A 14,036-nucleotide genomic window follows, 5' to 3' on the forward strand; every position below is an offset into this window, starting at 1 on the left:
GGGAAATTTCACTAGTCCATTCATCAGTGAGGATGAAAAGACACAAGGGAGAGAGTTGTCTCCGAATTAATGCAGAGGTTGTTCATATTTTACAGCAAGTATCCACGAAGACTTCTACTAAGCCTCAAGTTAGAATTATAATGTGAAACCAGACACAAAAAAAACATCTTTTTCCCTTTTGTCTTTATGTTACTACACAAGAAGTCCTTTGCCACAGTCAGTGATGTTGTATCATTACAGCTTTTCTCTGGACACAAAGGATATTCTCCATGTCCTCCACTTCAGAAAAGTTTTGTTGTGGAGAGTGAAAAAGACCAGAAGCAACAGGCAGGACTTGTAAGCAGAACTTCGTGCTGGAAACCATGTTAGGACTGGATTTTACAGCCTAGCACTGCACCTTTTATTAAAAGTATCTCAGTGCTACTGGCCCTGGCATCAAAAAGGCAGTTTCTTCCCTTGGTGTGAAGAAATCATTTGTAGCCTTGAGTGTCCTGGCAGTCCTGGTCTATCTGTCCCAGCTTTTTTCTCTGAAACATAGTTCAGAAACTCAGAAGTGAGAATACTAGATGGAAATATCAGTCCTGAATAAAAGAATGCAGTGAAGTTGAAGAGAAAGAAAATCAGTGAAGAAACCGTCCTATGAAGAAGAAATAATGGAAAATCCATGGAATCTCCATGGAACGAGATCAAGCTGAAGAGAAGGGAAGATATGCAAACTCTTCAGGACTCAGATTAACCTGGGGGGTACAGCAGGCTGTGATGGGAAATCTAGCTGGTATCTCTCCATGTGATGCCCCTGTATTGACAATGATGGTAGCTTTGCAGACTCACTTATGATAATTATCACCAATCAAACAGAGTCTGTCTGTCTTTAGCCTGACAGGATAAACATACAAATCTGGGCCATATGACTGATATGTTCAAAATGTTATGGGCAGGGTGAGTCTTGCATTTTAATGGCTAAGGCTCCAAATTACATTTGGGAAGAAATATTATTACATGACCAGGTATGAAGAGAGATGGTAGAAAATCATAGCTGATAAAGTTGTCTGATTTCATGTGGTTGAAACCATAATTATTTAAAACACAGGATGAGAAATCTTTATCTCTTCTCACTTTCCTTTCAGGTCACTTCCTCCAATAGAAGAAGAGGTGATATTTTCTCCAGAAAAAGCTTTTTTACGGAAAATCAAGAAGGAGGGGTGACTGGAGACCAGCACCAATCTGTGTGTGTTGGTCCTGAATATGATTGCTTTCTAGGATCTATGACTTCCTCATGGGCCACCTGTTTTTGTCCAGGTTTTGTGGTTGTGTCACTGAGCTGTAAAATGCAGTGTCTCTGATGCAGGAGTGATTCACCTTGCCTCTGGATGAAATTATAGCTGCATGAAGTTATTCCAGCAGAGAAAATCTTGACCCCAAACCTTCCTAGCTATTCCAAATCTGACTCTGAGATTTTAGTGCAGGAGGCCAAACCCAGAATTCTTTTCATAATTTAACAAAGGACAGGTTTTCAGAGATTCACGGAATATTCTGAGTTGGAAGAGACCCATAAGGATCATCAAGTCCAACCCTTAAATGGCTCATACAGGCATTGAATCTACAGTCTTGGTGTTAGCACCATCCTCTAGCCAACTAACTCAGGGTCATTTATCTGTTTCCAAATTCCACTGGCAAAAATAACTGCAGTCACAGAAGGTATCTTCCTTTTCTGAGAGTGATGCATATACTATATATTTTAAGTAGCTGCTGCAAAGTGACTAATTTTTCATTTGCAAATTTCTAAGTGTTTGCTGATATTTGCTAATTAGGCCTGCTACTTTGTCAATCGCACCAGCGATTTCTGAGCTACCTGATTTGCTTCAGTCAATCCTGTAGACGGAAATTGTAACAGAAGTGTTTTCTGGAATAAAACAGAGGAAAGCCAAACTGACAATAAGCCACATAATCCTTCCCAAATGATGCCTGTCCCACCTGCCTGAATCTCATGCTAGCACACCTCTGGGACTCCTCTTATCACAAATGCCATCTTCTTCAGCAGAGCGGGAAGGACAGAGGGAAACTGGATATGGTTGTGAGCTGAATTTTAGGCTGTGGTGACAACAAACTCACAACCCTTGGCACAAACCATACTTGTAATGCAAATGCACCAGATGCTTAAAAAATGAGAGCCTCCTTCTGTATATTTAAAACCCAAAACTGAAATTGAAAAACGCTGTTAAGATGCCTGTACATAAATATGGGTAATATGTTCAAATAAAAATTGCTCAAATTCCAGAGAGGTTTCTATTTCATCAATAATTCATGAATTTGTAAATTCATGAATTTGTAATACTTAAATGCTTCCTTGAAACTAAGTAGCTTTCATGTCTCTAGTTAAATATAGTGAGTGCAGGTTAATGCAGATCTCTCTGGGAGTCTATATTGACCCTTATTTCTTTATAATTGCTGCATATTTATAGAAGAACAGCTGAACTACATCTTTCAATGTCGATTTGAAGCTTTGGAACCACAGCATAGCTTTTGGATTTAAATCCTCAGATGATGCCCATAATATAGTGGGTGAAATGTCAGGGGGGAAATGAAAAACTTATGACAGAATAAGGGATTTGTTAAACAATTTGAGAGGATAAAACGTGCAACATCGTTAAGAATGAGGCCCTTGTCTTCCGTGAATTGAAGTTGGCTGGAGAAAGGCAATTAATTATAGAGCAAATTGGCATCTTTTGAGCAGTGCCTAACTTGCCTCTGAATTACACCAGAAAAAGGAACAGCAGTCCCAGGAATCTATCTGGCATCAGATGGTGCTGCTCACTGTGAAAGCCTGAAAGCTTTATGAGACTTTGGGTGATGTGACAACACCAGAAATATCCTGCCAGTCATTTTTATACAGACTGAGGTTTTACCTGTCTGCCAGCTGCTGTATTTGATTTTGTTCTTACCTTGAACTTTGCATTTCAAATAGAAAAAGGGATCAATCCTGCCGGCACTTCGGTGTGAATCTTGCAAAGTGCTTAAAGCTAGACAAGCATGATGTAAGCCTGGGCTGGCACAAAGTCAAATACTAAAGCACCTGATGGGGTTGGCTTCATGGAGTAGAGCCCACATGACACACAGACCTTCTGTGGTAACAGGGCTTGTGTCAGACTCAACTGCCTTCAACTTCCCTGCTACTTTCATCACGTCATCTGACATAAGGTCACATCTTTAGCTGGTAAAAGTTTCTCTATCTCCCATAAAGTTCACGGAGCAACTTCATCAACTTCTATTGAACTACAGATTATAGATTTGGTTGCTGTCCTCAGCTGGAGAGAAGAAGAAACACAAATACATGAAATTTCCATTTTTATAGTCTTTTCACTGAAGACTTCAGTGAAAAGCAATCTTACAGTGACTATGTAATGGCATCTTAAGAGCTTACTAAGCCTGAAGATACGCTACAAAACACTTGCAGTGGAAAACTACTATTAAGTTATTCTCATAAAATCTTACAATTCTGCTTCTGCATATTAGTCTATTCTTAGAGAATGGAGATGCAATTTGGACAGGTTCAGATACTTTGAGTTGCACTGATGACACTGAACACTGATATAGTCCTGCAGGTTTCCCAAGGCACTGGGGTTGTGAACAGGTGTTCTTCATTCTGGGAAAGAACTTTTTGTTGAGCTGGTTTCAGTAGATCTTTTGAAAAATATTTAAAATAATTTAAAAATATAACAGAATTCAAGCGGTCTCTTCCATATTTCTGGATCAGCTTTGCCGTGTTATATTTACAAAAAAAGAAAATTAAATAGGTAAAACTTTTATAATGACTAAAAATCAACAACTGGTTATATTTCAGGATCCTTGCCTGCCTGAATTTTTTTCAGATCAAGACTGGTGTTAGTGACTCTGGTAAGTCTTCACTATGACAGAGTCACTCACTTTTATTTCATGGTTTTCAAGCTTTAAGAACTTTTAATCTGACAAGAGACACTGAAGCCCATCTGAAGAGTTAGAAGAGATTTTTTGCAAATCCAGATAAATTTATTCTGTCACTTTGACTTTTGGAAGCAATTAAACAATATATGCAATAAAAAGCCCTAAACCAAGATGTAGCAAATTTACTATGGATTAATTTGTGGATGTCTCATTGTTCTAACTTTTCTCCAGCTGTGCTTTGTAGTGTACTACTTTCAGCTTTTGAACATTTACAGTAACATATGTATTGGTCTTATAGAATGGGCAGATTTGTTTGTTGTGTGTACCTGTGTGCTTAATTAATTTCCCAAGAAATTGGGAACTGTGTTGTCAACTCATCATTCTCAGCATTCTAACTGTTATCTTAGACTGCTGGTAAAATGTTTCAAAAAGAAACCAGGTATTTTTTTTTTTTACAAGATTAAAAATGCTCATGACATCAAGCATTATCTTCTTTTAAAAAATATTTTACTTTGGGTACAGAAAATCCACAGACATTTCATATCAGTTACACCAAAAGTAAAAGCAATATATTAAACAAAATAATGAAATAATTAAATACATATTAATGGTTACACAAGAAGTCTTATGACACTTTTGTATTTGTTTTTCTGTATCAATTTTCTCATATTTAATAAAAATTATAATCTTACTGCAGGCTTTCAAGCATTGAAGGTCTCTCTTTTCTCTCTGATTTCAGAGAGATTTTAGGAATTTAACATCACCGACATTTTCATTACATTCAGTCATCTTTGTGTGAAAAATACGGGAAGAAAGAGCAGACAAACCATCAACATAATCAAAGAGTCCTTATTCTTCTAGAAGCCAGGCTAAAACCAAAATCAGTCAAATAGAAAATCCAGAGGCAAAACTGCAACACAAAGTCAAAGTTGCAGAATCTACACAACAGAAATAATTTCCTCTAATTTACCCAGTTTACCAAAGGAAATTTTATTCCAGTAGTGGTTTTGTCTTTGTTACTCCCTCACCATTATTTGATTGTTGTATAAATTAATTTTCTAATTCTCCAGTGAGACCACATCTGACATTTTTTCACTAATATATTTCCTGCTGAGAGGGAAGACAAGCACATTAGAAGTATCAAGAAATGAATAAATCTTAAACTCCAGCCCAGGACTGCCAGCATTTCAGATTTCTGCCTGAGTGCAAAATGGAGTGGCATTCTTAGAGTGTAATTCTTTGACAACATTTCCTCTTGCTTCAGGGATCATTACCTTCTTTCTTTCTTAAGTCTCTGGTTTATTTTGATTGGAAAATATGGTATTTTTAAATGCACTTTAGTATAGTTTACAGCCTAGAACATCTGATGCAGAGTACTGGCTTCATTTTGCTCTGGGATGTGCTCCAGCTGAGCTGATCACCCAAATGCCCTTATGGTCACTGAAGATCTGGTCAATATAGGTAAAGGAAGGTAAGGGTGATTCACCTTCTGCTAAAGTAGCTCAGATGATTCATATCTTAAAAGTGCACAATAACATTCAATGGCGATTTTTAAAGTCTTCATCTTTAATGCAATTATCTAAAATTATGTGAGAGGAATTCTACCATCCTAGGAAACTCTAAGAATACATTGAATGGGTTAGGTTAATCCATTTCCATGGTGCATTAATCCAGAAAACTTAATTCTTAGTGTGAATCATGTATTTCAACATAGATGAGGAATTTTTCTCAAAATGCAAAATTTAGAACTGTGTTTGTGATATTGCTAATGGTCATAGGCAATTAGAATAACCTCACCACAGGTATGAAATTTGCCTATTAAAGCTAGGATTTTGGAGGCCTGTCAGGCAATGACATAACATGTGTTGTAAAACTAGGCGATCCAAAGACTTAAAATTATACATATGGTTTCTCATACTTGGATTATATATAAAATTCTATCAAAAATACCTTTCAGATATTATATAGAATGATCCTAATGGAAGGAATCTGTACTTTTCAGTAGTTCCATCTTCACAGTCACAAGGGAGACTGCCAGGTTATCTTTATGCCAACTTGGAAGCCGCAAATAAATTTTCTATGAAGAGAAACTTTAGAAAAACCTAGATATACATATTTTTCTCTCAAGATATTTTTCCTACAGTCTTCTCAACTTGCTCTTATCCCCCAAGTAGAGGACATAGTGGGTGTAGAGGGCACAAAGAGGTTTTTTTTATGTTGTCAAAATGTGTGTTTTATGAGAACAGATTGGTTGAAAGGAATTTGTCTGCTTATGTTACTGAGTAAAAATATAAAATGTAACAAAATGGTAGATGAAATCCTGTGTTCATTAATGCAAAGTAGTACATGTGGAGAAACCCCCCCCCCAGAATTATAAATAAACACAGCTTCTATATTGCAGATTGCAATGTGGGAAAAAAATGTCAGGGTAGTAGTTGACAGTTTTATGAAAATAACAGCTCCATACTGAATAGGCAGTCAAAAGAGCAAAACAAATGTTAGGAATTGTTAAGAGGCACCAAACAAACATGACCACCACACAAACCGTAAAACATTATTATGTCACATGCAGCTCAATGATTTGCCCATTCTATGAGTATCTGAGTACAGTTCTGGTGTCCCTTATTACTAAAAACATAGGAAACTATAAAGAGTAGATGGAAAGGTGACTGATGAGCTCAAAGGTAAGGAATAGCTTATGCTGATTAACGCTCCCTATATAGGAAGAAGATGATTAAGACAGAGATCAATAAAATAATGAATTATTCATAAGTTATGTGAACAGGAAGCATTTATTCATTGCTTCAGGAAAGATCTAAAGGAGGTTCAAGTGAAATGAACAGGTAGCAATCTTAAAGGAAACAAAAAGAAGTACTTTTTCACAGTGCATGGTAACATCATGGAATCATAGCAATAGGAATGCCATATCATTGTCATATCAAACAATCAGCCAGGTTGGAAGAGACCTTGACAGATCATCTGGTCATTTGTAGGAAAGAGAGACTATGTGAGATTATCTGGCACCCTCTCTAATTGCACACTGAAAATCTCTGATTATGGAGATATGGGTTACCATATCCCTGGAGAGGCTTCAGGGAATGATTGTTCTCACTGGGAAAAGAAAAGAAAAAATTTCCTATATTAGAGTTGAAACCTTTCCTGCTGTAATTTGTCTTCTCCATGTGGAGGGAGAGCCTCCATCCTCTTTGTATCCAGCCTTTAAGTATTGGAACACTTTGATGAGGTGCCTGCTTCTCTTCTCTTCTGCAGGGGGAAAAATCTGTCTCCTTCAGTCTTGCCTTGTAGAACAGATTCTTCAGAACTCTGCTAATCATTGTGACCCTCCTTTGCTTCCTTGACAGTCTGTCCATGTCTTTCTTGATGTCTGGGGACTGGAACTGCACACGTCACTCCAGGTGTTGCCTGGTTGGAATGATGACAGCTTTGTCTCTATTATTAATACCCCTGTGGCTGCAGCTCAGGTTCTGATTGATTTGTTGATACTGTATTTAATACTAAAGCAAAAAATAGGTTTAAAAAGTGGGTATTGTATTGTGTGTCCAGGGTTCAGTAACAGGGGCTAACAAAGTGTCTTTGAGAAGTTGGCAGAAGCTTCTCCCATGTCCAACGGAGCCAATTCCAGCTGGACCAGCTGCTGGCCAAGGCTGAGCCCATCAATGACAGTGGGAGCACCTCTGGGATAACATAATTAAGGAGGGGGAAAAATATCCCTGTGCAGATGCAGATATAGTGAGAAGAGAGACAAAATATTAAAGAATCAGCACCAGGGTCAGTGCAGAAGGAGAGGCAGGAGGTGCTCCAGGTGCCAGAGCTGAGATTCCCTTGCAGCCCACAATGAAGATCATGGGGAGGCACCTGTGCCCCTGCAGCCCATGGAGGCCCATGGTGGGTACCTGGTGTCCAGCCATGCTCAACCCACCACACCCTCCTTCATCCATACATTATTATTTATAAAGGGACATATGAAGTGAATTGACAGGGTGATGTAAATGATTGGTGTTTCCAGAATTTGCTCATTAAAATCTTACCAACTTTAGAATTTCATTAACATTGAAGTTCTTGGATGACTGTTCAGTGCTCTGCACTCAGTATCTTGGTATTCCCAATACCATTCCTGAATTACAAGTTGCAAAAGACAGAAGATCAGCATTATAAAGTGTCACAAGTGAAGATGGGTTTTATACTCATGTTAAAACAGCAGAAAATACAAATACTGAAAAAATTTTTTGTTCCACCTCAAGCAATAATCTCTCTTGCAGTCAAAAGTAAAAGATACTGAAGAGAAGTGCCAAAAAATCAAAGAAGCCATGAGGAACATGAAAACCATGCAGGGGTTAAGTGCTCAAGAGTATATGCACTCTTGTATTGATTTCTGAAATGTACTGAATCCTTAAGTGATGAATCAACTGAAGTTGTGAAAAAGTTGATGGCAATAAATCGCCAGACTCACAGACAGTGAAAAATAACAACCTCTTAGGCAGGAATGAAGAGACTCCACAGCAGATGATTCCCATTTCTGTCCCTTGAAGGCAGATTGCTTTAATTACAAAGAATTGCTCCATCTCAGCACATTCTCCAATGCAAAGACTCCCACCGTCCTGAATCCTTGGAACCTCACTTCCTTTACTATGCTTTTTGTGGAACAAAAAGGATTTGAATCTTTACTTGTCATTACTTCCAGGAAGCACAAGCCCAAGAGAATTTTTCTGCCATGCCAGCAGCAGAAAACTCTTGCCTGGGGACAGTGGCAGGGTTGATAAGTGAACGATGAGGTGTCTTTGCTTTCGAAAAGACAGAGGTTTGCCAGACCCTGTGACCATTTCAGTGCCTCAGCTCTGGAGCTGGGGAAAAGGCTTTTTCCTTCATATCAAATAACAAAGTTGGGCATTTTCATTGCAACACAAGTAATACCATTCTCACAAACACTCAATATGCCATCTACATGAATTGTTTCTTGCTGTAGGACTAAGTTACTGCAGTTACTATTATGCATGGCTTAAATAATTTATGGTCATAAGGAGCTGAATGAACTTGATTTTCTCACAATATCCTGCAGCACTGAACACAACAATGAAGACCTTCACCTCGAAGGGCTTGTACCATCAAACCAAACCTAGTAATGAAGAGCTGTGCTCTGGGGATTAGAGCGGGATGCTCAAGGGGTACATGATATTATTCCTTACTCTCAGCCTCTCTGTCCAGAGTAATGAAATTGGCATCTGGAAATAGCACTTACATGGGAAAGCTGTTGGTTTTCAGGGAGAACAGGGTACAGACACAGAGCTTCATATCCAGTTATGTGATCATCTCAAGGTTTGAAAAAATTGCCAAGAGGCAGTCTGGGTGAAAGGGATCACTGTGAAAGATTCCATAGCCCCTAATACCAAGTTCGGATACTCTGTTTGTCCAAGTTAAAAAAAAAAAGAAAAAAAAAGTTTTCTGGTGAAAGTTGAAAAAGAACTATTACCACACATTCCTAAGGTTTTAAATTTTAATCTATTTTGCCTATACAACTTCCATGGTTTGGATGTGCTCAGTTTAAATATTTTTCGTTTAGTTGATTAAAACCACTGAGTTTTTCATGTTTTAGAGATTTTCTAACTTGTTATCACAGCTAGAAATGCTCATGAAATTAATATTTTATTATAACTATTTTCAACTAAACAGTTTCAAATGTTCTTTCTGAAAATGACAGGGGATAATTTCTCTAACAAAAGTATCTCATCTCAGTACTTACTTGTCTGTCTTTCATTATAGTCAGGAAATTGCTGCCAAGAGTAAAAGCAGAGAAGCCTACCCTGATCTCACCTCTTATGCAGAAAAGCAGGTCCTTCAGCTTTAACTTGGCTGAAAGCAGCATTTTTAATACTGGTAGATCTTAGAATCAAGAGAAACTGAAAATTATACTAGTAAGATAAGACAATAATTTCTTTTAATGTATCAGCATTAGGTATGAATTTTTGAATTACTCCAAGCTTCATACAGCTATGGCTTGTTTGAAGAAGCACGACTGCAAAAATATTTAGCCTTATGTTTATTTATTATAATCTTGTTTTCTTAGCACTCTTTATACTACTTCATTGTGTGCAAGCATTAGAATTGCCATGGAATCAGTATTGCATAGCTGTAAGGAAAGGAAATTCATGAAAGAAATTGCAGTCTAATGTACCAATGTACAATGGAAAATATCTGAGAGCCATTTGTCAAAGAAAATTAGTAATGCTCTTATCACCCTACATTAGCCACCTTTCCTGGTAAGCCCTAATAAACATCATAAACAAAAGCTCCTTGCTCTGTGTCAGACAAAGAGCTCTTTTCCAGCCAAATATATAATTTCACATTAAACACTAGCATTCGAACCGTGATGCAGGTTTTTTGTCCTTGGGCACTTATCTGGAGTTTGCAGCCAGACTGACCATTTTTAACAGCATCCTTGCAGTTCCAGGCAATGTTTCCTTCCTTTATCTAAACTCATAGAAGTCCAGCTAATACTGAGACACCTTTCCATTCATCTATTTTTTTCAAACAATACCTTAAATATGGTTGGTTTATTTATTTATTTGAAGAGGTTACATTTGAAATGGTTGCACTACTGAACTTAAAAATGCCTTTTGCCCAACATGAGGGGCTCCAGTGCAGAGAGTTCAAAAGCAGTGTTAGTCATAACCCCTGGCCTGAGCACAGCAATGCTGCAGTGCACAAAACAGCTTCCTAAGCTCACAGGGATCGCTCCCATCTTATACAGGAAGGAAAAGAAGGGTGTAAACCACATTTTACAAACCTACAGCTTCCAGCCATTTCTGCTGCTCTCTGGAGGCCTATCCAGAGTGCACACTGTCTCACTCTCTGCTCCTGCAGACAGAAAGTGATGTTCAAAATGCAATATATCAATAACTAAAGAGTTCTGAACTATTGTCATCTTCTTGACTCTTAACTTCAAAAAAGGTCTAGCCTTTACTGCCAGATCCTACCTCTATCATTAGTTTTATTATATTATGAATAACTCCAATGTTTCCTTTAGCATAATGTCCTCTTAAACAGTCCTAAAATGTGATGAAGGCCAGCACTTTTTTTTTTTTCTTTTTTACTTTGTGAAAGCTTTTGTCGCCTCTGAATACTTCTGCCTATGTTTCTTCATTTTACTTTTACTGTAGCTTGCCATTGCACAAATAGAGCCACGGCAGATAATTGGGGTTCCCTCTAATTTGATCCTCTGCTTTTACAAGCTGGCAGAGCTCTGTTCATCCTTTCTGACCTGATGACATTGGATCAGGTTTTGTCCTTCCTTTCAAATGATCCCACTCTGAGGACAACATCTTTGGCACTCAGGGAACTGCCTCCCATCTCATAGATGAATGTGGTGTACTCTGGCAGGACAATGCTAAGACTGAATTCCATAATAACTATGACAGAACATCTGCACTCTGGTGCAGAAGTTGACCACATTATACTTTTCCTCTATCCCTTTATTTTTTTCCTGCACATTTACAGAGTACAGTTTTTACAGGCAGGTTCATATATAGCACTAAGACAATTGTTCATATCACTAAGTGTGCCTTTGAGCATAAAAATTCTTATGTCACCTGTGCAAACAGCATTACTACCAGAGATAAGTAAAGGTAAGTATCTCCCACTGTGCTGCTACTGATAGGAAGTATTATAATGGAAAGAGCAATAAGCTGTAGTGCTTTTTTCTTTTATATCCTTGACTTAAACACTGTCAAAGTAAATATTTCATATATGCTGCTTTTAAAGACATGGTGCTGCACTCAGTATCTTTTACTAATTATTGTCTATCTTATTTCAACATTAGAGCAAAACATAAAGATTTATAAAAAAATGTTTTAAATATTTTTTCTTTGTTTATCAGGACAAGGTTATAGAAGAACTATTTTACATAAATAAAATGCTGCAGGCCTAACTTGTTCTATTTCTCTCCTTCCATTTTATATTATTGATGGCATAATTTTTCATTATGCACTTTCCTACACTTCATAGGAATTCATAAAACATTTCTTATCTGAAAGAAACAATATGTTCTTCATACTATTTCCACTTATATTTTTTTTCTCTCGATCTACATAACTAAATGCTGAGCAAACCTGTTAAAAATGTGTCCTCGTTCCTAAGTCAATTTACCAAACTATTCAGGGATGTCTTGCATTAAGACCGTAAATAACCCTAAATTGGAAGAATAAATTGAAATAGTTGCTCTTCATTTGCTTGGGTTTCTGATTTGCAAGGTAAGAATGAGTAGACAGTACAGATTCCAGAACAATATGAAGATTTAGGATAATCCTGCCTCTTTCACACTCCCTCTAGGACCCACACATGGATCTCTGTTTAGCATGTATTTGGTATTTTCTGGTAACTGAAGTATTCACTTGTCTCTATAACTTCACGATTTTTAGTGCTAAAGCTAATGTAATTTTTAAATATTTTTTTTTAGCAACAGGAAAATAAAAGCTTTGCATCCTTCATTTAAAACTTATGATTTAGCCCTGGAATGTTTAGCTGCCTTTATTTTCTGCATTATTCATAGAAAGTGTGTATTGTAGATATGGTGACCTGACTTAATTAGTCACAGAATCAGAGTATAAGCTGAGTTGGAAGGGACCCACAAAGATTATTAAGTCCAGCTCCTGGTTCTGCATAGGACAACCCCAAGAATCACCCCATGTGCCTGAGAGCATTGTCCAAACATTTCCAGAACTCTGCCAGGCTGGTGCTGTGACCACTGCCCTGGGCAGCCTCTTCAGTGCCCAATCACCCTCTGGAGAAAAAACCTTTTCTAATATCCAACCTAAACCTCCCCTGACACAGCTTCAGGCCATTCCCTCGGGTCCTGTCACTGTCACCCCAGAGCAGAGATCAGAGCCTGCCCCTCCTCTTCCCCATCTCAGGAATCTGTGACTGCACAGAGGTCTTGTGGATGCTGGTGAGAGTCAGGGAAAACAGCAGTTTGAGTTTTCCCAAGCTACTCAGAGAAAAACAAAAGGGAAAGAATTAACAGCAAAGTTTAGCACCTGGTGTTATGGACAGGATGAGTGCGTGAGGAATGTGATGTTTTGGTAAAAGCATGTTTACAAGAGGTGTTGCCTTCCTTGAACCAGTAAACTTATTCTATCTTTGAGTCAGCTAACCAGTCTATAAAAATGTGTCTACTCCTGCAATAAATCACTTTTGCTTTCCCGTTGAAGCCTGTATTGCTGTGGTTTTTTGCTGCTCCCTGGCCTTACAGTGACAAGGTGTCCCCTCTGTCCCCTCTCCTCAGGCTAAACAGACCCAGAGACCCCAGCCCCTCCTCACAGAGCTTCCCCTCAGGGCCTTTCACCACCTTTGTTGTCCTCCTTGGGATGCTCTCTCATAGTTTAATGTTTTTTTAATATTGTGGTGCCCAAACTGCCCCCAGCACTGGAGGGGAGGCCACCCCAGCTCAGAGCAGAGCAGGACAATCCCTGCCTTGCCTGGCTGGTGATGCTGTGCCTGATGTCCCCAGGACAGGACTGCCCCTCCTGGCTGCCAGGGCACTGCTGTCCCTCATTCCCCAGTCTGTCTGTACCTCCAGGGCAGCCCTATCTCTGTTGCAGAACCTTGTCACTTTCCCTTGTGGAATTTCATATGGCTGGTGATTGCCAAGCCCTCCAATTTGTTCATGTCTCTCTTCAGGGCCTCCCTGCCTTCAAGGGAGTCATCTGAGTTCACTGGCTAGTCCAAATTAATCTTGGTGAGGTCAGAATTAACTCAGGAGAGCAATTCAGCCCCCAGAGCTTACAGGCCTATCTCCAGGTGGGATATATGGTCCTTTTGAGGTGTCTGCATGAATTCAGAAAACTGGATAGTAGGGAAGGTAGGACGCATACTGAGATGGTTAATGTCCTTCCTTCCTTCCTCCCTTCCTGGAATCCTTCATTCCTTCCTGGAATCCTTCCTTCCTTCACCTCTGTTATAGAAATGCAGCTGGGGCACAGTGCATAAGTTTTCCACATGATCCTTGATGAGTTGTTTTACACTTTCTGGATACCATGTAAATTTGATTTTGATGCTAAAAATGTTAAATACTTGAGATTGGCCAAGTCATGAACATACTTCTT

The sequence above is a fragment of the Sturnus vulgaris genome, chromosome 1, assembly GCF_052056855.1.
Source record: "Sturnus vulgaris isolate bStuVul1 chromosome 1, bStuVul1.hap1, whole genome shotgun sequence".
Lineage (NCBI taxonomy): Eukaryota > Metazoa > Chordata > Aves > Passeriformes > Sturnidae > Sturnus > Sturnus vulgaris.